The sequence below is a fragment of the Oxyura jamaicensis genome, chromosome 7 (assembly GCF_011077185.1).
Source record: "Oxyura jamaicensis isolate SHBP4307 breed ruddy duck chromosome 7, BPBGC_Ojam_1.0, whole genome shotgun sequence".
Taxonomy (NCBI): Eukaryota; Metazoa; Chordata; class Aves; order Anseriformes; family Anatidae; genus Oxyura; species Oxyura jamaicensis.
In genome coordinates this window covers 4,830,371-4,855,910 of record NC_048899.1, presented here as the reverse complement: position 1 = coordinate 4,855,910, position 25,540 = coordinate 4,830,371, and the positions used below count along the sequence as shown (strand labels likewise).

At 36.5% G+C, this 25,540-nt stretch overlaps 1 long non-coding RNA gene across 2 annotated transcripts in view; it reads right to left on the bottom strand.

Moving 5' to 3' along the window:
* The window catches only part of LOC118170082, a 155,693-nt gene that overhangs the window by 90,966 nt on the left and 39,187 nt on the right, over positions 1 to 25,540 (bottom strand). The window contains exon 2 of one of the 2 annotated variants that reach the window (XR_004752481.1): positions 9,901 to 9,975. The exons of the other annotated variant lie outside the window; for it this stretch is intronic. This is a non-coding gene — a long non-coding RNA (uncharacterized LOC118170082). The remainder of the gene's footprint in view (positions 1 to 9,900; positions 9,976 to 25,540) is intronic. 2 annotated transcript variants of the gene reach the window in all.

Below are 25,540 nucleotides of genomic sequence, written 5' to 3'. Positions count from 1 at the left end.
TGCAAAAAATTGCTAAGACTATGGAACAGTTACTGATACTACATAATATGAATATATTTCACATACTTTTCTATTACATAAACCTAACATTTGGGGAAAAAAGATGTAGATATGAGTTTTATAATAAGACATTTGTGGCCCATGGATTTGACAAGTAACTATAACAAGTACAGTAAGCTCCAAATTGTTCTTTGAGTGTCATACCCAGATTAGCTCAAAGGATATTACTTAAAGGCTAGAACTTCTGTTAATGATATTTTACCTTATTTAATACAAATAATAAAGAAAGAAAATAACACACTGTGGCAAATTTAACAGGAACCTATTCTGCTACCACAGTAATTTCTGAAATTAATGAAATTCTGTATTAGCATTCCAAGGCTTCACTTTAACACAATAATTTGATGATTCCCTTCAGAAGTAATTGATGGGAGAGGAGAGGATCTAGTATTATCCTGTGCAAAAGCCTCTTCAGTTTAATTTCAAGGACTGATGAGGTTTCTGGGAAGATAAATTTTAAAGGTTTTTTTGTTTGAAAAGTCATGGCAATCAGGGGAAGTTCCTAACGACTGGAAGGATTCAAATGATACTGTCTTCAAGAAGGGCTACGTGGGAACTACAGACCAGTCAAAATGTGAAGTCCAGTACTTTGGGAAGAATAACTCCGGCATATCGAGGGTGATCAATTTTGCATACCAGGCTACAAACTGGGGGTCCTGGTAGACCACGAGTTGAAAATTAGCCAGCGATGCACCCTTGTGGCAAAGAAGGCTGACAGCATCTTGGGCTGCATTAGGAGGAGCACTGCCAGCAGGCTGATTGATGGCCGTGGCTCTTCTCTGCTCAGCCTTAGTGAGACATCTGATGTGCTATGCCCCAGTACATAGATAGACTGGAGTCCAGTGAAGGGTCAAGAAAAAGATTAAGGGACTGGATCATCTGCATATGAAGAGAGGATGTGATTTTTTTAGGCTGGAGAAGGTTTGGGCAGAGATCTTATCAATGAGCCTAACACCAGAGGGGAAGCAATAAAGAACATGGAACTAGTCTGGTCTCCCCGTGAAAGGGCAAGTCAATGGGCACAACTGAAAAAAAGGTAATTTCATTAGATCCTAAAAAAAAATAAAAAAAAGAACTTGATTTTTTTTTTTTTTTTCATTGCAAAGGTGGTCAAACACTAGAATAGGTCATCCAGAGAGGCTGAGTCTCCATCCTTGCAGGTCTTCCAAACCTGACTGAACACAGCCCTGAGCAACTTGCTCTAGGTGACCCTGCTTTGAGGGTCAGGGGGTTGAACTAGATTGTCCAGAGAGACCCCTTCCAACCTCAGTGATTCTGTGGCTAATCCCAATTGCTTTTTATCTGGCTGCTTTGGTGGAGAGCCATCTTCCAATGGTTTGTATGTGTTTATAGTTATGAACCTGAGGAAAATACTCCCCAGACCAAACGCTTCCCTCCTCAGGTGTTATAAATTGTCTATATTGTACACACAGACTTACAATGATTTCCATACCACTTTACTGTGAACTTTCTCCACTTACTAATTTTCCTCTTAATTTTAGTAATGGTTAAAATAGTGAGCAGTGTGTAGCATAAAAGAAATGGTTAAATCACACTGACTGGAGAACACTATTGTAACAGCCAAAGAGGCTAGACAAGCTCTCAATTAAATAGACACAGGCTGCCTATAGGCATCTCTTTCCTCCGGGCTTGCTATGACATCACTTGCAATTGCTCCATATTAATAACACACCTTCCTTGTGGCCTAATTTCTCTCCTAGCAGACTGACAAATTAAGAATATATAGAAATATTAAAAGCAGATCTACTTCTAACAGTCCCCAGCACTAAGGATTATGACCAGATCACCTGAAGGGACCTTAAAACAGGATGATAGGCAGCACAGAGTTCAGGTTCCACAGTACCTGCTAAGAAGGCAAGCTTAATTGCACCCTGGCCCATCACCATCAGTGGATAAAATGGGTAGCCATAGTAAATATGTCCAAGCGTTGAACGTGACTGGAAGCTGACAGCACATTTTACTTAAGTGAAATGGATTCACAAGCTTCAGAAGGCTTTTGAGACTATGAAAGGGTCACAACTAATCTTCAATTACTGCAAAAAGGCCTGAGATGAACATGAACAGCATTTTTATTTTTTTATATATATAAAAAAAGACAAACTCACGTAGCCCTTGAGAACCTGCATATTATGAGTGCTCTTTGTGGTACACTTTAATGATCTCTTTGATTTGTTTTGTCACCCATGGCTGCAGCAAGAAAAACAGAAATCCAGGGACAGACCCAGTGCATTTTCATTAATTCAGTGAGTATAGTAATGGTAATCACCATAGCATGATCACGGAAGTCTATAATATATCTATTATATATACGTTGATTTGCCTCCAGAGAATTAGGTAAGAGTTTCCTCCATAGGTTAGATATTTTTTGAGGTGTCCTTCATTTTTCTTGAAAAAAAAAAAAAAAATGAAGCAAATAATCTGTCCCACACCTTGCAATTAAAAGCTGTACTCTGAAATACCAGCTACTGGGAAAAGGCTTTTGTCAGCCCTTGAGAAACATTGGATACCTCAAGAATGAAGGGAAAAAAGATTAGTATTTTTAAATCTTTCCTGAAGCAAGGTATTGTGCAATTCATAGAGCTAAACAGAAGTTGAAAGATGGAATCTGATCCCCACCCGCTAAATCAAAGCTCACAGACCTATTGCTTCCAAAATGTAAAGACAACTCCAATAATATTCAACCTCCCCCCCCCCCTTTTTTTGTTTGTCTCCTATTGAAATGTGTGACGTTAAATGAAAACTTACAGCAACTTTAAGAGAGAATTGAGTGCTGAAAAGAGAAAATGATGGCTTCAATTAACTGTGAGTTTTTTCAACAGATCCAGGATTTCATCTGATTTCCACACACATTAAGTTTTAGTCATGATATTCAAAACCATGTTCTTTAACAAATGCAGAAACAGAATTTTAAAGACAAAGGGAAGCAGTTCATTAGCAAACAGACTTGAATCACACCTCCAAAACAATCCCTTTTAAAACTTGGAATGAAGGAACAATCAGTCTATCAGCATTGGCACACAGGGGTTTCTACCTTTCAAAAGAAATTTTGAAAATGAGCATAAAAATCACTGAAGTTTTTTTCCTAAGTGTACAAAGAGCAGTTGAACACCTGCCTCTGACTTTCCTGTTAGCAAACTGATTCTGAAAATCCAGCAGGGACTGCATGACCTTGATGATCACTTCCAGTCATTAGCAGAACAGAAGGTGGCTGCAAAGCAGCTAACATAGTTTACACTTCACCTGCTTTAGTTCACTTTAGCAGGTGGCAGACAGGCTGGCTAGCAAAAGAAAGGAACTTGGAAATTGTCATCTTATGGAAAACATCGCTGGGATGCAGCACTGTTACCAACAACCGGACAAAGCCAATACATATTAGCTGCAGCTCACTGTTGCTCCTCCCTCCCATACAATGAGAAAAGAAAGAAAAACAAGGCTCATTGCATTTACCAAAAAGGTGACAAAACTTAGGCATCTCCTTTCGCTGATAGCCATTCCTGAACTTATATTTTAATTTTGTCACTTGTTACAACAAGTATTGTTCCATTTAAAAAACACTAAGTATCAAATACATTTGCAATACCTAGAGATGTTGTGAGAGAGAGACTAGCAGTTAGAACTGAAAGCATATATACAAGCAAATATACTGGATAATTTAAAAATATTCAGTATTTTGCATTTAAGTACAGCTGCATTGCATTAGGAATAATAATGCAGCACAGTTCTGGGGAGGAATTTCTGCAGACTGTTCCTTAACTGATTCTGATATGGCTTTTAACAAAGTCATAACACTGAATGTATTTGACAGCGCGATTAAATGGAGAAGTCAGTATATCGTCACAAATCAGCTCTGCCATGACGCACTCTGACTCTACCAATAAAGCCAACTAAATGCTCTCTGGTACAGTATTTGAGGAAGAGAGGCACACATTTATTGTTAACTACAACAACACGATATGATACATAAATAGTAGCGCTACACAAAAAAAAACTGTCCACTTTGTCATCATACCATACCAGGTTAAGGCAGACCAACTCAGTCAATAACAGTGCCTGAAAGTTATAAAGCCTATAATTATTTTTTTTTGTTCCTTGCTATAAATCTGTGAATGATAAAGTTCTGCAATTTTATGAAATTGGATCCTATCCTCTGGAACCAAGAAATTAAGAGAAACACAGACCTAGGCAAATGAAAAAAAACATATTTTATTTATGAGTCATAAGTCAAAGATGCAAAATATCTACCAGCAACACAACCCTTTTCTTCTAACTTCTCCAATCTTAACCAGTTTCAATAGCCATTTAATATGATTATAAAATCAACAGTAGTTACCCAAGCTATCTTATAAACAAAACTACGTTGTATGGTATTTCTTGTATGCTTTATCTTCACAGGCCAAAAAAGGCATCACATATCATTTATATTATTCTCTTGAGTCCCCTTAGACTGTCTTCATTGATATAAAACAAATGAAAATAAAGCTACATCAAAATCTATACTCAATCCACTGAAGTAATAGAAAGGCTTTGCATGCTTTTGGAGGATTTTTTTCATTACACCTACTGTTGGGGACAGTGTATCATATAAATTTATGGGCACATTACTTATAATAATTTTATTTTGTATTTTTTTCTCTGCGGGAACAGTATTATAAGCTGTTCCAGTCATCTGAGTGCATTAAAAGTGTTATGCTTTCACAGCACATCTTATTTGTCTATTAATCATTTTTAGCAAGGTAACCACAGGTTCCTTTTTATCAGAATATTAACATTTAATGTGTGTTTGGACTCATGACCTGCATATTTGTTTTAACATGAGATTATGACAGTATTTGTGAAGAACTCCACACTGATGTCAGTGGGGAGTGCTTAAACATGAGTGAGGTAATGTGAATTCAGTCATAGCTTTGCCTAAGTTTACTTTTTGTGCAAGACATTCATTGAAAGCCTCGTAATAGTTGCTTCTTGCTCACACTTGCTCTCAACAAATTGTTTCCTAAAGCTGAAAGCAAAATTTCTCCATTGATACTATGAGTGTGCAAGCATCACCCTTTCCAGGCTAGACATCAATGATAGCACCCTGAAATTTTCTTTCATTTATTTCAGTCCAAATGAACCAACAAAGACTTACTGTTTACAGACTTCAAACTAGATTCTTCTGTCTGAAGTGAATAGCCACAGCTTCAGTTGGCAGATCTAAGTTGTTAGCAGTCTTTCTATAGGGGAGTTGTTGTTAAAAGAGGAGTGGATCCCATTCTTCCACTAACAGTTATTGGTAGAGTACACGTGCACACAGGGCAAGTAGATTCAGCCCACAAAATACCTACACAGAGAAATAAACTACTCTGACAAGTACATGCAGCAGCATGCAACTCCAGAGGGACAGCAGCAGTCAATGTACTCAAGACAGCAAAATATTTATAAGACGAGACATATAACATTTCTTAAACATGTCCAGGAAATCCAAGTTGACTTCTAAGCACATAGAATGGAATTGTCAAGCCTACAGATAGAGCATTTCAGTCCTTTCAGAAGGAGAAAGTCTGGCTGTAGAATTACAGATGGTTAAGTCTAAATTATTTCCTTTCAGAAGGAGAAAGTCTGGCTGTAGAATTACAGATGGTTAAGTCTAAATTATTAAAATTCAAATGCATTTTGCAAGAATTGACTGCATTTCTTTTCCATGGGCAATCACAATTTCTGCCAATTGATTTTGTATGTATACATAAATGTACACATAAAGGTGATTTTTGCTAGAAACACCTTCATGTAAAACAGAACATGGAGAATGCATTTATATGTAATATACACTTTGTGAATGTTGACTATGTTAGCATAAGCTGTGCCATAAAATTATTTTTTTACATACTAGATTTTTTCTCCCTGAAATAATATGACAGCATTACCTAAACAGAATATTTCAGATAAAAGAAGTCAGATTTGAAAAATAAATCCAGTCAGCCAAATGCATTTTGGCTAATACAGCTGTCCAAAAGTTCCACATACATCGCCTGTTACAGATGTCAAGCCTTAAAAACTTTAACTTCATTAATGTGAAGTTACAACTGTTTGCAAACAGACAGTAATGACAGACCTGTCAAACCACGCTGTGCGCTGTGACTTTTTTTTTTTAATGGAAATAAGCTGTTCAGCCATTCTAATACTGATTTTGCTAGACATGTACTACATATCATAAAACATGACATCAGTAAAGTTCCGACCACGGAAAAATAGCTTAATACATCAGGGCAATGGAAAGCAATTCCATTAGAACATCAAGCAATATTTTAAGTGCAAATTTGGATCTGCATGAGAATTAAAATATGGGTGACACATTGCTCATTTCCTATAGTCTTTTTTCTCCGCATATGCGCACACTGATTAAAGTGAATATTTGGTGAAATTACTGCACCTGAACAAAAGACCTGCAATGTAACAGCACCAAATGGCATTCTAATCTGTTATATTTATAAAAGCCAAGTTCTTAAGAAGTTACTGTAAGAATATAAATCTATCAAGTAAAGGTGATGGAAGAATATAAATACTGGAAGTGTTCAATCATTCAATTCTTATTTTCTTCTATTTTATAAAGATCTTCGTGTTACAGCAGTGACAGTTACTTTAAAGATAAACTGATATTCCTCACAGAGGTACATTTCTGGTATTTAGTAGAAGCTACTGTCTTGATTAACATTACATGAACATTTACTTTATGAGCTCAAGCTGACTGAAATAACACCTGCATCTGTTTTCAAGCTCAGTGTGCTTCTTTTGTCTTCCTATAAACAGCTTTCCTGTAATCATATCTGTGGTTGCCTTTTACAGTTTTCAGTAAAATACACTGAATTGCAGTCCAGAATCCATATGGGAGCAGACCAATGCATACAGGCATGCAAAGAAAAAGATTGCCAATTTCAATAGCTCTAAACAACTGCATACAAGTAGTAGCTGGGACCTTTCAGGATAAATGCCTACCTCTCCAGTTTTCATAGCTGCTTTACATGCACCGGCACAAAGATGTGGAAATGTTTGATTAGGCTTGGCCCCTTTGCACAGAACAGACTTGGCATCCCTTCTGAGAGGTAACAGGATTGAGTACTGCAACAACTCCATAGCCTACTTTACTTTTCTCATTAATATTCACAGAACACTGATACCTTTCTCTTCGTCCAAATTTCATCTTTTTATCAACATCCATAGCTTTTCCTATGCTTCAACGCTTGATGAATACCATTGAGTATATATCATTCCTGTGTTCAGATTTATTTCCTGTAATTTTCATCCTCACGTTTTACTCTCGATGTTACTGCCAAGTGTCAGCGTTTTTCTTTGCACTCTCAGGATCATCTACAGCATGTATTCTGTAACTGTCACAAAACAGTTTTTTGCAATACTTCAAATGTCAATCTAACCTGTCTCATTCATGATAACTGCCTCTACTTTAGTGCTTCAGAGAGCATGAATTATTCCAACAGCTCATCTGTTTTGTTTAGTCCTTTTATTTCCCTGAACATTACAATGGTCTGAGCAACAGCAACATTCTGATACTCACCTCGAGTTAAAAAGCATTTGGCTTCTCCTTTCTCTTATAGTCAAAATATACTTTTAACAGACATAATTCTATAAGCAAGTCTATCACAAGTCATCTCCGTATGCAACATATTAATACTTCTTATCTTTCGGGTAATTTCCAGTTCATAAATTCATCATTTATAGTCACCCTTGAAATTCTCAGAAAACTATCATTCAAATCTTGCGGTGCATCTTTTATACAAGATCTTCCTGAAGACAGGCTGTTACCAGCTAAGTGTCCTTTCTTTTCAGGCAACAGCTCTGATTCACTTATTGCTTCAAAACAATGGTAACCATAAGCACTGCAGTAAGATCAAAAAATCTTGAAGTGACCGTCATGTATGCCATTTTTCACAGCCTAAGGCATTCATAACTCTCATGGCTGTATCACATCCAGTTGAATCCACATCCCCTACAATGATACTTTCATTTTTAGTTAACAAAAGGCTTTTAGCACAAGCCATCACTGACCCTGAAGTCACAGGTTTCCCTCCTGAGCAGGAGGCCTTATTGCATTTTACTTTTTTAAAGGAGATTTATGTTTTCTTCATTTTGAATCAGTATCACTTAAATTTTTATCAGTGACATTTTCTACAGTCCGCTTGAACTCAAAACAATTCATTTTCCAAGTTTCCAGTCCATCTTCTGTTACTATGGTCACTTAAAGCAGCTGCATTTTGCTGAGGCTTACTTAATCTTCTCAACATTTGAGTTTAACAGGTACTGGTTAACCCAATACCCCATTGTGATAGTTAAGGTTACTAAGTGTGGCTGAAGTTTTACCTGGTTTGAAAAACTTTAGCAGCAGAAAACACTTCCAGAGCCATGCTGTCAGCCACATAGGTAAATGATTTCTCCCAGTATGCCAACATCAGTCATAACTGGATAACTCAGTCTCCTAATAGAGCCAAGTTATGTAATCTGGCTATGATAAAATCATTCAGAAGTTGCCATTTCATCTCTTCCATTTATTTTTTATTTTTATTTTTTCACAAAACAAACAGAGGTGCTCATTAACTGTTTTCTTTTCAAGTTAAGGGTCAATATACACTACTCACACCACAACTTTTCACCTCTGACATGTTTCAGGAAATTGGTATTGTTCCATACATTCATGTTCAGAACTCATGTCTACACCTGGGATGTCAACTCTGAGTCTGAAATTATTTCCCCATTAACCTTCAGCACTAATTTCTCTTTATCAGATCAGGTTTAAATGGTTTTACAGACACATGTATTTTTCAATTAAAAGCATTTCACATAAAAAAAAAATATTCTTTTTTCTATGTTTAGTCTATCTGGATAGACCAGAGTAAGTTTAAAGATGTTCTCATGTTCCACTTTAAAAGGAATAATACAGAGTTCCTTCCAAAACGTTCCTCTTGGGTTGTGTGGGGGAAAAGAGGATGTTAATAAGTGCTTAGCATCATCTGGGATTCATCAAAGTAGTCGGGCTGATTTGTGCTTATATTGATACCATTGCTCTTCACCTTAGGTACTGAGAAGTGCCAACACTTTATGCCCAGTGATTTAATTCCTGGTTATCATACTGCTAAAACTGTCTTTTTTAACATCCATAAAAATAATGAAATATGTCTCCGTAATCATATGTAAGAGACTATAAACACCAAAGAAAAAAGTGAAATATTTTCTCTCCCAATCATTAACCATTTGAAACTTGAAGGGGGCAAAAAACTACGACATCATGAAAGTAGTAATAAAATAAGACAACAGATTTGATATCTGTTATTCAAACACAAATAAAAAACAATACATAATGCATTAAGTACATACCTGTCTTTAAACACTAACTGTAATGAATTGCTTGCTCCTCAGACACCTGCAGTGATTCATGCCAGAACAGAATAGTTTTACTGTGCAATTTATATCAAGTCTCAACCTGTTGGCAAATATCTTCCATTTCTCCTTTTTCGAACCAGTGCTCTCAAATTTTGAGCAGCTTCTTCATGGTTTACCCATGAATTATGGTCATTCTTATGAATTAACCATAAATATTTTATATATTTTTTTTTTCTGTTCAATTGAAAGATTTAATGCTTATCTGCATTATTGTGTAACTGAAAATAAAATGAGACCGCTAGGCTATTTTATGTGCCCATAAATATAAATTCATGTCACAAGGAATTTTTTCTTTGAAACAAGAAGTTTTACAATGCTAGAGTTCAGGCAGAACAGATAGATGTGGGACTCAGGGAATATAAGTAAATTTATTTTAAAAAGAGTACTTACCACTAACTTTTTATTCACTCTGATCTCAATTCAAGAAGTTGTAAAATACGTGTCTTAAAAAAATCCAAATACATTCTATATATTGCAAAAAGAGATAAAGTCCCTCACAGGAATAAAGTTTAAATAATCTTTTGGTTTATCTTTAAACAGGTGAAAAGTATTTCAAAAAGATCACTTGGGAAAGCACAGCTATCTTTGTACTTCTGATACCTAAGTGTTTTCTACAGAATAACCTACAGCAATTATGTGAATTAGAACTTGTATTTATTCATCTTCTCATTAACTCATTTATCATTTACATTATAGACTTTATAGACTGCCTTTTTTTTTTTTTTTTTTTTTTAAAACACCGTTCCCAGAACTGGGAGAATTGAATTGAGTCTTAAGGCAAGACTGGGAAATTAATACCTTCCTTATACACAAAATTATACCATGTTCCTTAATAGCTTTTTCCCCTTAAAAATAGAAAAGTAAAAGAATAAAAGAATGAGAAAATGAATACAATTCCTTTATTACTTAATAGTTTATCCTGGAGTTACATGAATAACTTCATTTTTGCTGCACTTCTCAGTTTTATTATTTAACTTACTAAGCCCCAAAATGTCATCTTGAGAGTGGAAAAAACAATTTTACAAAAACAACACTCAACACCTTTATGCTGTCAGCTGCTTTTCATCTTTTCTTCTTTAACCTTGTTGGTTGTGATGTCATTGCTTTTATTGGCTTTGCGTTTATTTATTCCTGAAGATTCTGATTTTTCTTTTTCTACTTCAGGAAAACTAGATCACCTTTGTTTCCAAATCATCAGGTGATAATATTGTGTATGGTAATCTTATTGTCTTTAAATTTTTAAGCATTGAAATCCCACTTCTACAATCTGCACGCAGCAATATGGCAGCCATTTCGCATGCAGAAGCTAGCAGGGCACCTGATTGGCTGTTTTATTTCACATTCTTTGATTTCTGAAAATTAGGTCTAAGCCTTTTTACCACAAACATGTCAATTTTCTGCTGCCTCTATTGGCTTCAGTTTTAGAGATGCCAAACAGTGCAGGATTTTCTGACATTGATTGATGGAAATGCTGAGCACCTCTGAGAGCCAGACTATGCCTATTAATTTTTTTTCCCTTACTATACAATATTTTTATAGCTTTCATGTTTGCACAGATCATCTCTCTTCAGTTTAATGATGTATTGCCTGTATTTCTTATGAGAGTTAGGGTACAACATAGTAATCTCATTTTCTCTTTATCAAACATCCATCTGACTAGAGGTTCTCTACAGATTTTTCTACATTCTTACAAAACACTACTAGAGCTTCTACAGAAAATATTTTCACATTGAGATTTATAAACAGCAGCAGTAACAAGTATGTACAAGTGGCAGTTCAATACAACCTCGCCCGACTAACAATGAAAATCCCAGATGGCTCCCAATCTGCCCGCTGAGGTCCCAGGACTGTCTCCCTCTCTGGTTCCCCTGCAGGTGGAGAACAAACACGAGCTCTCTGAAAGGCCGTTGCACCAACTCTGCCCTTCCAAAGAGTCTAAATTTTTGCTACTGCACCTGCTGACCAAGGAAAATCCACTACATAATTATTCTTTGCACTTCTCAGGCAGCTTTGAGAGGCCAAGTATTTGCTGTAATTAAAGACTGGAGAACCACTCTTTCCAGATGAAATGTTCCCAGCTGAGATTACAAGATAGGTCTGAGCCTATCCCAGTCCACAGGCTGGCTCATGTCAAGGAGAAGGAGGAGAGGCCTCTCAACTGGATAAATTCTTTTTTGTAATGGTGATGCTTCTAGTTCATCTAAGCTGCTTCTGGTAGGTACCACACCTAAGGCCACCCTGGCCTTAAGGACTTGCCATCTGAGCTGGCAAGGCGTACACTGTGGGATCTTTCATTCCTCCTTTTTTTTTTTTTTTTTTTGTAAGGAGGTAGTGGAAAAGCAACAGGTGGAAATCTGAGAGAGTGAGGCAGAATAAGGAATTTAAGGAGAGCAAAACAGAGGACAGAAAGGAATAGCCAAAAGAGTGTTCCTTGTTCTTCAAAGGGGACAGAAGACAACTGGGGCAATGCAGACATGAAAAGAAGCAGAAAAGAGCAGGTAGAAGCAGCAATAGTTAAAGGTTCATCAAAACGACGGGAGTCTGAGTTTTGTTCTCAGTTCATGCTCAGACTTCTCCTATACCTGCTGTGAAAGCTGCAGGGTCTGTCTAGAAGCTAAGCATCTTCTGTATAGGTGTTACGCATGCCCCCTCTATTCTTTCCTCAGTAGAAATGCAGTAGCCAATATTGGTTCATTTCAGTACCAAACAACAAGTTATGCCAGTGCAAAAAGAACTTCACCTTTGAGTATTCTAAGTTTCACAAAGACCTCATTATTAAGAGATGAAAGAAAGAAGCATTATCATAAATAAGCAAACCATAAGCAGTTTTCAAGATTGGGGAATCACACAGATGAAGGCTGACATGTATTTATTGTGGCATGAAACCAGCAACATCAAACAGGCACATTCCAATCACATCCTGGCCTGAAAGCATCAAACTGAACATGGCTGGGAATTGAGCAAGTAACAAGCAGCATCATTTTCAGAGTATAAATCAAATTTTTCCACATGAAATAATACTGAATTAGGAATAAAATTAAGTCATGGTGGAATTAGCTCATTTGTAAAGCAATATTAGAGCTGGTGCATTTAAATAAAATGTTTCAGTAAAAAGAAACTAGAACAAAATTAAGGAACAAATTAAATGCACCTGAATACATCTGAAGAATATCATTAACATTTTGACAAGAGATGTTATAATATAAAATAATCTTGACAGCCAGACCCAGATATTTTCCTGAGTCTCTGTATTTGTTTTGAGACTGTTAAGATCTGTTGCACAGTATTGCTGCAATGCTGATGCAATAAGGTTTACAAGTGATACAAATAATTTAATTCTAATACTATCAATTCCACTATTTTCCACAGTATTTTCACTACTAAAAGTTTCAACAAATATATTGTATTTTAATGGTATATTCTTTATGGACTTGTACACAGTGTAAGAAAAGATAGAAAATTACTTTCACCAGGTACTTGTTCATGTTGCACTTTAACTCCTCCTTATTGATTTACATAAGTAGCAAAACATCCTTCACACCTACAAATGCCTATATGCCCTTCTTCGATAGTGCTTTGGTACCACAACACAGACTATTTCCTCCCACACCACCTTTTTTGATCACCCCTTTCCCCAAGCAGACATTGACCACTGAATGGTGCTGAATTCTGATGCTGTTACTACATTCCTACACAGCTTCCCCAACCCGGGGTTCTCCTTCCAATATCCAAATGGAAAAAAAAAAACAAAAAAAAAAAAAAACACGGTATTTCATCCTACCCCCCAAAACCTGGAAATCCAGTAGCTACCATAAACCACTAATTTTCAATGCCAAGAAGCACCTAGAAATAGCCAATTGCACAATTTGCCTTAGAAATTATTTTGCATGCATGAAATATTGCAATCAGATTCTCAGATACCAAAGATGCTCTATCTCAAGTTAATGAATATGCTGTAAATTGTCTTTTAACTGTCTTGGTTATGATGCTGTCTGCAGGCACTGCATTATAGCCAGCAGTCCCGCAGCTACCTTGCTGGCACTGAAAGAACACACTTTCAGTCATGATGAGGATGACAGCTCAGTCAGACTTTTTGCACTGTTGCTAACAGTATCGAGGACAAGATTATCAGCACATTAATTCTGCAGAAACATTAGTAACCCACAGACAAATGTTTCCTGACATATTTAGGACCCTTTCAGAGTCAGAATGCTAGCAAGGAGACACAGAGCAGCTGCAAGAGAAGAGCTATTTCATGTAAATAACTAGGAGGATGTCAGGTAACATTAACTTAACCACTGTACTGAGTGGTTAATTTATCAAGTGACTGTTGATCATCCGTTAATCAGCAAGCCATATGAGTATCAATCAGCAAACATTCTAGCCAGTCAACAATTAATAATTATTCACGTCTCTCAGCAAGTTCAAATAACGCATGGCAAGCTGCTTTGAAACTTTGCTGATGTACTTTAAAACCATTTTTCTAATATTTTACTCAGTTTTAAAAACTGAATGCTAGCTGAAGCCACCAAGCAGAACTTTAACATTACCCAGAACATTTCTGTAAGCTATATTTCTCAATTCCATGCATAACAGTGCCCAAAGACATCTTACACCTAAAGGATTGTTGTAAATAGTGTTCCTTGGAAATAGGGAGCTAACTTTGGGTCATTTGGATGCCGAATTACACTAGAAAAGAATCCAGGGGCAAATGACTTCCATTCCTGCATAAACAGAGTAGTCACTGCAATACACTCCTATTCCTTTTTTGATAGATAAAATCCTAAGTCCTGAGCAGACTTGCTCAGTGTGGCATCAAAATCAGAGATGTACAGAGGAGAGCTTCTGAATCACACTATATCTTCTGTGATAGGATTGCTCTGTTTTACTGCCCAAGCACCCATTTGAAGACCAACTTCAGTTGCTTTTGGTGCCATCATGGTTACCATCGATCTCTAGCAATGGATCACTTTCAATTCACAAACAGAAACAAGATATACGTACCATGTAGGATGCTTTCTTTGCTTGTTACTTAAGGAAAACCCTCCATTTGTCTCATCCTGTTTATGAGTTCATAGAAACAACTGGTTCCACGCTTATTTGGGATGGGAAAGCTGAGCAATTGACAAATATCAGATTTACTTTGTGTTTCTGATACTATTTCGGTATTTTGGAACATGTAGTGAATTCATTACAATGTATGGAATGATCAGTATTAGAGTGAAAAGCGGCAGAGCACATATATACCAGGCAAATCCTCCTGTGTTTTGAAAAATCATTTGCAACAGAAGTGAGGCTATACAGTAAAAGTTTAAATTGTCCTCTGAAGCTGAACAGGAAGCTGGATGATGGAGCAGAGTCCAAACAGTTTAAATTATCAGACTTACTGGGTAACACAGGACGTACAGATTTGCTAAGTTTGACAGTTTCAGAAACAAAGTATTTGGGAAATAGTCCAGAAGCTGAGGCATGAAATTAGAAAAGGAAAAGGAGAGAAAAAAGGTGCAAGAAGTGATCTTCCAAACAAATTTTGAAATACTTCCTCATTTACACTGTTTTTAGAAGGAGCAAAGATTAGAAGATTAACATCACATCAAAGTGAGTAATTATACATTTTACATCTAGACAAAGTGCCTGATCTTAACAGCACTTGTGCTGATTAACTGGTACGTATAATTGAAACTGAGTGTCAGTGTTCCTCAGTCAGGTTCAATAAAATAGGTAAGAGAAAACTGCAGAAAAATGATCTGATTAATTACAAAATCAGGCCTGATCAGAGGCAAACCTGAGTACATTTTCAGTTCTGTTTTATACTAGTTCTTATGAAAGCAAATTTAAAAGTAATAGACATGAACTGAACATTTTCATTTCAGAGCAGTAAGCATTCACCCACCCATCACCCATCAAGTTCATTCCTCATCCCCTGGGCTTCAACTGCAGCGCTGCCTGGCTAATGAGTGCTAATTATTCAAAATTATGAATATAGTGCTCAGCATGTACTCCCTTTTCACATCTAATCAGACTGTATAACAACAGTCTGCAGAACAGAATATAAACGAAGAGGGCAATTATAACATACACGATCTTGGAAATAAACAATAATGCAACTAGCTTTATCTGGTGGACTGATTACACTGATTTTTCTCTAAGAAACAGCCACAGAGCTGGAAAAATATTGTTGAAATTTATAGGAGCAATAACTGCACTAATTTTTAAGTAAAATAGTTTCAACTTTTCCATAAAAGGTGGGGATATGTATGCAAGGAATACATTTCTCACTTTTGGAACTACAAAGTGAACATTTGGAATTATTACTATATTCTTACAGTATTTCTAAGCATGACTTAAAAACAAAGTAGTTCAGTTACTGAATTACTACGACAGAGAATTCAGCACCATCTGACAAGTACCAGAACACACCTGCCCCAGCATGCTACACACATGAAAATGACATGCTGAAAAGCCGAAGTGTTTGTATCAGCACTAAGATTTTTTTCAACAATGAAGAACTTCCTGCTTTGGATTATTACGTTCTAACAGTACATTGCTATCACCAACAAGCTTCATGAGGGCAAAACAAAATCCCAAAATTCTGCAAAACAGAATGCCTTGATATATTTTCATCAACACCTCCCAGTATTTCAAGTATTAGATTTTTGAGGAAAGCCGTTTCTATGTTTAAATAATATTTTCAGGAAACTCCAAGATAAACAGGTCTGGAGTAAAATCATCGTTATTTTATTGCAAGAGTTGGTTTGAACTTGAAGTTATTTTCTGTGTGTTTTGAATCATTGCTGGCAATGGGTATCTCTGAAATTGTGTTAGCTGTTTTCTGTATTACCACTCATGACGTGCATTTCTAATACATACCACAGTAGTAAAGTAACTGTAATATGTGCAGTTTTTGAAAAACCCACAAATTTTAGATTTTTTATGTGCTTGACTGGAGGAAAGATTGTGCAAGATAAGCTCTCTGCAACATTAAATAAATTGCAAAATTATCACACAGAGTGGCAGGTTTTGGATTTACTTTCAAAGCACTGTAGATCATGATTTATAGGCATGTTTGAAATGAAATACCATAAGAAAAGCTTTAGAAAACATTCAGTTCAATCTTAGAGTATCCCAGAGTGGTTCATAGGTTTTGGAAATAAATGTTTCTTTAATAGGAAAAACCATGTCTGACTGTACAGTTATGACATTTTGAGTGGGCAGAGGATGTAAGGATGGGGGAAAAAGTGTAACGAGGTAAGTGCTAAAGGCGGAAGTCAGGGCATTTAAAACTGATCTGAAGACTCATTAAAATCCAAGGCATACTGTTTCCTGCCCCAGATACAACCATGTAAAAGCATCTGGGTTTACGAATAAATTACAACATCTCTAACATCCACAGAAAATACAAAAAAAAAAAAGATACAAGAAAATGCATATTGATTGTGTTGACTGTGAAATTAAATTCTTAGAGGATTTTCAGACAGATGGACAGGGTATGATCACTTCAATTTAATCTTACATACAATCTGTAAATGTGTTAATAATCAAGGGACCATATGCCTGCTGGGACTTGTATAATACACATTTCAAACCAGTTACTTTGATTGCTATCGTGATCAGAGTTGATATACATGTAATGCAATTCTTTTATCATTATTTAAAGCAACAACAACAACAACCTCTGCAGTTTTTATGCTTCCTCTCTAGTATTTTTTTTCCTCTGGAAAACTCTACAGCTGGCTTAAACCATTCCCATTTTTTTTTTTTAAATCTAACAATTGCTCAATTGCTGATAGCTAACCTGAAACCAGACTGAATAAATGAAAATTTAAGATTTGAAATGGTCTCTCTCTTAATCAAGTTGAGCAGACACCTTCCCTAACAATGAATATAAAACATATGAATCTACTACTCTATTACACCTTCTGTAAGGAATAGTTTTGCCTCAATTTTCCAAAATAGGACTAGTTTTGGAGACAAAAAAAAAAAAAAAAAGAGAAAGGAACTGAAATGATTCCCCCCCAAATGGACAAATGGAAAGCTTACTTGATGCATGCTTGAGCACTGAGTGAATATGAAGGCATCTCCTCTCCTCTCCTAGGCAGGTGGTTAATCTAAGAAAACCAATCTGAGCCAATTTACAATAATTTACATACTCAAATTCCAGAGCATCTTGTTATTACCCCCTCACAAAGCAGTGACTAGTTACAGAGCGGGAAGTTCCTAAACTGTAAATCTTTTGAAGCTGTAAGCCTTTCTTCTGCTGGGAAGACTGGAAATGACTGTATGTTTTGCTCATTCTGCCTTTTCTCCAGACATCTGTTGTTGGCATCAGTCAGACACTGGATGTTGGGCAAAGTAGACCCAGTATGACCCTTGTCATGTTACTAATCACTCAGCTAGATTTCTCTTGGCCTTTAAATATTAATCTAAACTCTTCATTTTCAAGTGTCATTCATGACAAGAGTTGTGAGAGAGAGTTTCACAACTTGACTGGAATTTTTGATACTTTTTTGAGCTTATGCATTTTTATTTTTTTATTTTTTTTTAATTAAAAATACTGATGGTGTCTGACTTCACTCTGAAGAGGAACTTCCTGCTTGTTGAGCAATCCTGGCACAATTTTATGACACTTGAGTTCATCTGAAGAACATTGTCTCCAAAGTTTCTACAATCAGCATACTTTCTTTTTTATTTATTTTTTATTGTTATTCATGTCATCAATTTGGATAGTTCTCCACTCCTGGAGTTCATTTCCCTTCTTCTCTTGCTTTTTTTCTTTTCCTCCCCCCCCCCCCCCCCCCAACTGTGTTTATGCCTAATAAACATTTGCAAAGCAGCTTTTCCTGGGTGAATCTCCAGAGTACTGCTGTGTATTAAAATACAAATAGCCATTTGCTGAAAAATACAGAGATTGCTTTCTGATTTGAGGCATCCACAGAAGGGCTGTATGCATGCAGCAGTAAATTTGGGCTTTAAAAGAAACTATACATCTCCATTTTCTCATTTCCTGCAGCATGAATGTCATTATAGCTTAGTGTCTCACCACACAATCACGCCTAAGCAAGAGAGACAAAACTGAACTGGATGAATTGCACACTGTAATCAAACACATCACTCCAGCATTTTCATCTTATAGCTAATAAATTCAACAGATCAGGTTTGGTTTACAGTTTATAATCTGCATTGCTTTACCATGTTTTACATAGCCAAGTCCACTCATTACTCAAAAACCTCTGACACAGTGCTTTGTTAGTTTTTTAATCTACCTTTCAACTATATCAATTCATCTATGGCATAAGATTAGCGGCATAAGATTATGATAAAATAAGATTATGGCATAAGATTAGATCCTGCTACCAAGGCTTAATGGGATTTTTTCAGAACTCATTTGACCCTGACTACACATGCTAAAGCAGCATTATGAATTAGTATTAAGAAATATATCACAGACTGAAGGTAAGAACAAACAGTACTACTCTGTGTATCTGATTTTTCTGGGCACAGTTACTGTTTGTCTTGTTGAGAAAAGAAGAGAAATAAATGAGAAATAATTAGACTGCTATTTGTAAGAGATTAAACAAATTCAGTTTTTTGTTGTTGTTTTGTTTTCCTATTAGGGATTTTAGAATTGGATCAGAAAGGGAAAATTGAAATCTGTCATCTACAGGGCAGGGTAAGTCTAAAGAAAATAAACAAAAGGAAAATAAAAAAAAAAAAAAGAAAGTTATCTTCAAAATGGCTGTAGAAAGTGCATATCTGACTGCTAGATATCACTGGACATCTTACTTATCAGGACAACGCTGGCTCAGAAATGACACCCAAGAGATGTAATTACTGGTAACGTTAGTCCTTACACCTCTGATGGTTCCACCGGTGTTTAAACTGTTATGCTCCCTGTAAGATTTTTTGAATGCACAAAGCACAATATTCAGTACATAACATCTTGAGTACTTCAGCCAGGACCGAGTATAGCCTTTGCAACCGATACACACAGCTGACAGCAGTTACAGGAAGATAAAAATGGTAGCACAGAAAGGGAATGCTTTCTTCATGCACGTGCATGTGACAGCCAACAGCACCACCTCCCATTTTCCTGGAACACTGACTTCTCCCATATGGTGTAATGGTACACACAAGTACTTTTTAGGTTTCTTACACTGCCTTTCTATCTCCACTCCCAGGTTTTCTTTTATCTGACCAGATATTACTATAGGGCCCTCAACATAAAGTAAGAAGAGGAAAAAAATGACTTCTGTAGCAACGAACACCTGAAGACCTTAAAACTTACTCTTCAGTATTTTAAATTGAAAGGAACAGCTGGAGACCTTTTCTAAGTCACAAGCTGCCAAAATATGTTTTCCTCATTTAAGCATTTCTTCATACAACTGCTGAGGAAGCTCATCAGACAACCGGCTACACTATAAATCCTATTGCTCTCAGGAGGACTGAAGCTTCATGACTAGTTTAGATGTCTCTTATAGTGATTAGAATTAGCATTTAAAACATACAATGGGGAATGCTTTCTGAAAAGTAATGGTTATATTATGGCTTTGTCTTGATTTCAAAGTTTCACTGATGAAGCTGCATCCATTCAATTCAAATCACACATACTTCTCAGAAGGTTTTGAGTTCATCAGAATTTCAGATAGACAGATTTCCCTACAGAAGTGTTTATCAATTTAATTTATAGGATTTGGGAGGTTCTGGTGACATTTACTGCGTTGGCAACAAAAGGATATCAGGGTTTGGTTGCCCTTGCTTGCTCTGAAGCTGTGGTTGTCTGCAGAAGACTATGCAGCCAATGCAAAACAATGCTTTAGCTGCTAAAATGTAATTAAATCACTTACAAATTATTCCTAACCATCTAAAATTTATGCCAATTCAAGATTCATAAACAGGGTTAGAAAATATAAGTTCAGGAAAACTTATATGAAAACAATGTAAGAGCTTAAAACAGGCCATGGAAGCCTGTCAGATGCCCTACATAATGCCTAAAATACCCTCCACTTGTATTTTCAGCAGTAGGAGTGGGGCTACATAAGAGAACTCCAAAACATTAACAAAGTTTTATCAGAGCCCTAAAAGCCCTGGCTGAGGAAATGTTCCTAATCTTCTTCACATGGTGTAGCACAACACAAAATGAGCTTGCTGTACTCCTCCTGTCTTCTCATTGACACAAAATTCTGAAATATATCCGTTTACCCATCACATTCTTGCCAAGGTGATCAGAAGATAGGGCTGTCCACAATCATCCATGAAACCATTTTATGACTTGGTAATGTCCATGTATTCTGCACTTGCACACTTGTAGTTATGTGACAATATTGCCCTACATGGCAGCCTTACATTTATATTCATTTTTACCTTATCTTCCTCAATTGCAATGAGATTTCCTGCCCTCCATCAGATCTATTTTGGCCAATGAAAAAAAAAAAAAAAAAAAAGATAGCTTGACCAAGAAGTGATATTAAAGAAAATCTTCTAGGAGACAATCTAGTGTCAGACTACAATACAGTAACTTACCTTGTTAAAGAAAATTACCACAAGAGATGAAGCATCCATTTAGACTTCAGTAGTCACTATGCATTCTTTTTGAAAACAAAGTCAAATATCTACATTCAGTGTAAAATGCGTTAAAATCAGATGAGATTTTGATATTTTACATAAATATATAATATATTATTATATATATATATTTTATATAAAATATGTGAAACAACGTAAGATACTGCCAAAAGAGTAGAAGCCTCAGTGTGCAGAACATAAGTTTAAGACCTTTTAAGAAAGCAGCATCAGATACGTACTCCCGACATTGCTCAGATTTTTTTTTAATACATATTTTTTTAAATCAGCAATGTAACCTTGACCTGAAGCTAGCAGAGACAACTAGCACGTAACAAGGCCAAGACGACTGTAACTGAGTTTCTCTGAACCATGTTTTTTCTTTGGGAAAGCAAGGACAGGGAAGGAAGAGGAAATTTGAAGTGTTACAAAGAAGCAGGCAAACAAACCAACAAAAAGCATTTATTTTCAAGTGTTCTCCTTCCCAGGATTTAGGGCACCTTAATAATGTCAGATAGTCTTTTGGAGCTACCTTTGAGTAGAAGTACTAACTGATCTAACAAAAGGGCAAATCAAAATAATGAGAAATACTTCCTGACTTCCCTGCCATTTTGAGTATCTTTTAATGATTTCCAAGTTACTTTTCAATAACAGTGAATAATTTGCAGTTTCACAAAGCTAGAGCAGCAGTCAGTACTTTTTCCCTGGCTCCCACATTAGGCATTTTACAGATCTGAGAAAGCAAATCAAAGATGTAATTTTAATGTCCCACAGTGCAGGGCATCAGTACTGAACGCAGCATGCAAAGCTGGAATGGCTTTGCTCTGTTCCCATTCCCCATCCCCTGTCCTCCACCTCTCCTCTCTCCCCCTTATTTTTGTCTCTGGCTGACAATAGAGAACAGCTCCTATCAGAAGCCACAGCCTGAAGACACCTTACAGAAAACAGAAAAGCTCTAAAAATTTTTGCCACTTTATAGTGGGAGATTTTTGCAAAGCTTGCCTGGTAATTTTAGATACCAGCCCCAAAATGCTGGCAAAATTAACAGGCAGCACGCTGCTTTCTCTGGTTAAAAGCACTACTCCCAGTCTTGCTTGCCTCTGGCAGACTTTTCCTTTGACTTGTTCCTAGCCTGAGTTAACGATCTGATCATACAGAGTAACTTTTATTTACTTAATTTACTTATTTAAAGTGCTCTCAGAAACAAGGAGGTTGTGTCCCATCTAGGAACACAGCAGCATTCTTCAGAGGAAAAAGGGGGAGCAAGAAGGTGCTCATTTACAGGGAAAGAATAAAGAAGAATAGAAATAAGAGGAAACAGAAGTGGAGAGCAGGACTGGTAATGAAGAAATCTGCCTGTACTGTTCCTTCCCTGTATCCATGTCAGACAGAGAATGAGTTACACTTCTAGAACTGAAATTAATTTCAGGTTCTTGCCTAACAATTTTATCTTGCTTTCATTAAAAAGCTTGTGATCTGCAATACATTTTCTTTAAAATAGCTTTTTTGGGGGGTCAAAAACCCCTCAAATCACTGTCTTAGGCAGCATTCCTCCCCCTCCATCTCCTCCTCGTACTGCTCACCATTGCTCCAGCTAAGGCAGAGCTTCAAGCTGACCAGTGGACTGCTGACAGCCCCAGCAAGTCATCCGTGACAAACACAGGGGTTGTGGTCATGGTTACAGCTGGCACAACAGAAAGCTTTGTGGCTGCTGGAAAAGTAAGCTTGACTTCCTGCCACCATGAAGAACAGAAGAGAGAAGGATTCCCCTCTCAGAGGGCACAAGTTTGTTTTTAAATTCAGAAGTAAAAGGAGCTGGGGTGTAAATTTTTTTATTTTATTTTTTTTTGTAGCTGCCAATTCTCTTAACTCCAACCCTCTTCAGGAAGGGAAAAAAAAGACCCTAACAACTCATACAAATGATGGTGCTTAACAGCCTCAGGAGCAATTCTATCACAAAGTAAAACAGCTGGTAATAAAGTCCTAAGTATGGCACATCTGAGGCCAAATAACCTTCCAAGAGTAGGGAAGGGGTTATGCACTTGCACATATTTAAAGGTCCATCCTGAAACAATCATTAGCAGCTTTTTGTTGCATATTGCAAAGAAACCAGTCAGTCTCACAGTTTTGTAGAATAATATAGGTACCTGCTTACAGGTTTATAGACATAAAAAGGTAAGTAGGATTTTATTCCATGAAATTAAACATCCCTTTACTTCCCACAGATGGGAGAGCTTCCATGAAACTGTGTGTTACACAGGCTATTTCCAACTAGGTTGCACTCTTGACCTAAAAGCAAAATCTTCCTCTTCTTGAAATGGGATTCTCCTGCTGCTAATTCAGAGAAAGCCAGATACAAGTTACTGGATGAGCTAATGTAGGCGTTCTGGAAAAATATAAAGTCAGCTCCAAGGAAGCTGGCAGACATTGCATTCTGTATTTAAGTAATAGCACCAAATATTATGAAAACAGCATCTGCCAGCATTTTGCATAGTGCAGACTGTGTTCCAGTACCTACATATCCCATACACAGCGTTACATACGTCAGTGGTGTATATATTTGGGAACAATTGGGAACAGGTTTTCAAAAAATTATATATTTCAAATACACATTTCCCTGAATTTTTAAGTCAGCCTGTCTGGTATATCAATAAAGTTTCCATTCCTTTATTTGTCAGCACAAAAAGAATTTTCAGTAGAGCTTGTGATATGAAGGCAGGCAAATATTCCACAAAATTGCAGAACTTAGGTATTAATTATATGGTCATGGACCAATGAGTCTAGCACACACGCTTTAATTGAAAGGGGTAAGAGCAACAAAACTACTAAATTAAGAAGTCCTGAAACCATTACAGAGGTGAAGAATAAAAAAATTTAATATTCTTAGATTTCCTGACTATTATTTGGGGTGAAGGTCAAGGAGTGTAGAATTGAATGTACTTCCCAGTCAATTAAGAAAATCACGGGATAGGCCTGAAAGTTCAACTAAGCCTACTGGCTAAGATAAAATGAGCTTGTTTTATACTTCAGAATAAAAGCACATGGTCCATGGACATTAGATGTGATTAGACAGACATTTTCCAATTCACACGTACAGTCTGGACATATGACATTATTTGGCTCAGGAAGTCTCTAGCCTGCATTAACTGGCACTGACTGACAGCAAAGTTCTGCTCTGGTGAAACATTATTTCCTACTTGCAGAGATTAAAAGTATTAAAAATATTTCCATTCATCATAACCATTATGATTAGTGCTGCTTTAAGGCAAAAAGAAAGGCAAGTTTACGAAGTGTGACAACGTCAGATCAATTTGAAGATTACTTTCCTATACACAACCTGAAAAACAAGCCAGCTTTTTACTGCTATAGAATCTCACATGTTTCACTGCAGGGAAATATACCCAAACAAAAAACAAAACTCTTCTTTCATACATCAGTTTGAAAATGGCTTTTAAATCATCCCTATCTGATTTTCATTTCATCAGCATCATCTTTAAACTGCATGCTGCCAGTTTATGTTACGTACATAGCCTAAGTCACTTAGACTGAAACACAATGTTTTGTTTCTTCAGTGAAAATCTAATTTCTTCCTCTCCTTACTAGCTCTAACCTACACAAAATTTAGCATCATTACTGTAGTGATTCTGAGTCATAAATCAAAGAATCTCATATACTTCAACATAGCTGGGTCAAGGCTGTGGAAAGCACATCAGAAAACCAAACCAAACAAAACAAAACAAACTCTCGATAATTGTCCTAAAGCAATTTACTTAATATAAGGAAAACTAAATGCCTAAAGGAGCTGCTTGTTAAGATACATGTACTATTTAGCTTTCATTTATTTTTATTTTTTTAATGTCTTGAAAATTAAGCTAGAGACCTGAATGTCAGGTTAGGTTCTTTCAGTTTCCACATCATCAGCAGAGGTTTTAGAGTTCAGCAGGCACCAGGACTGATCTCAGACTGAGGAGAGGAGACGAATAAGCAAGAAGGAAAAGTGAATAATAGCAAGACCCTAAGGTGAATGCTGCTTTTTCTCTGTAAATATTTGATCACTGAGATATAAATAGTTATAAGAAAATACATAGAGACATGATACACAGTAAACTGCTGTCCTGCTTGGAACGTCCAGTATGGTAGACTATGAAGTCTCCCTTTCACACGCTTTTCTGTAATTAAGTACAGGCTACTTCAAAAGCCACAAATGGCATTCATCCAGTAAACTCCTTTAGCATAGAGATTCTTCTGAATGCCCTTGAAATTTACCAAATACTAATCCAGAGTTACATACGTGTCTTCACACCGCCCTGTTTCCCATCCATTTTATCACACAGGACCTGCCTATTTGTGTGGCTGACATATTAAAAGATGACGGCAGTTATGTAAACAATGAACTCAAGACTGAACTAGAACACTGTACAGCAACAGAGAAAAATCAGAAAGATATACAAAGTACTCTTCAATTAAAGAG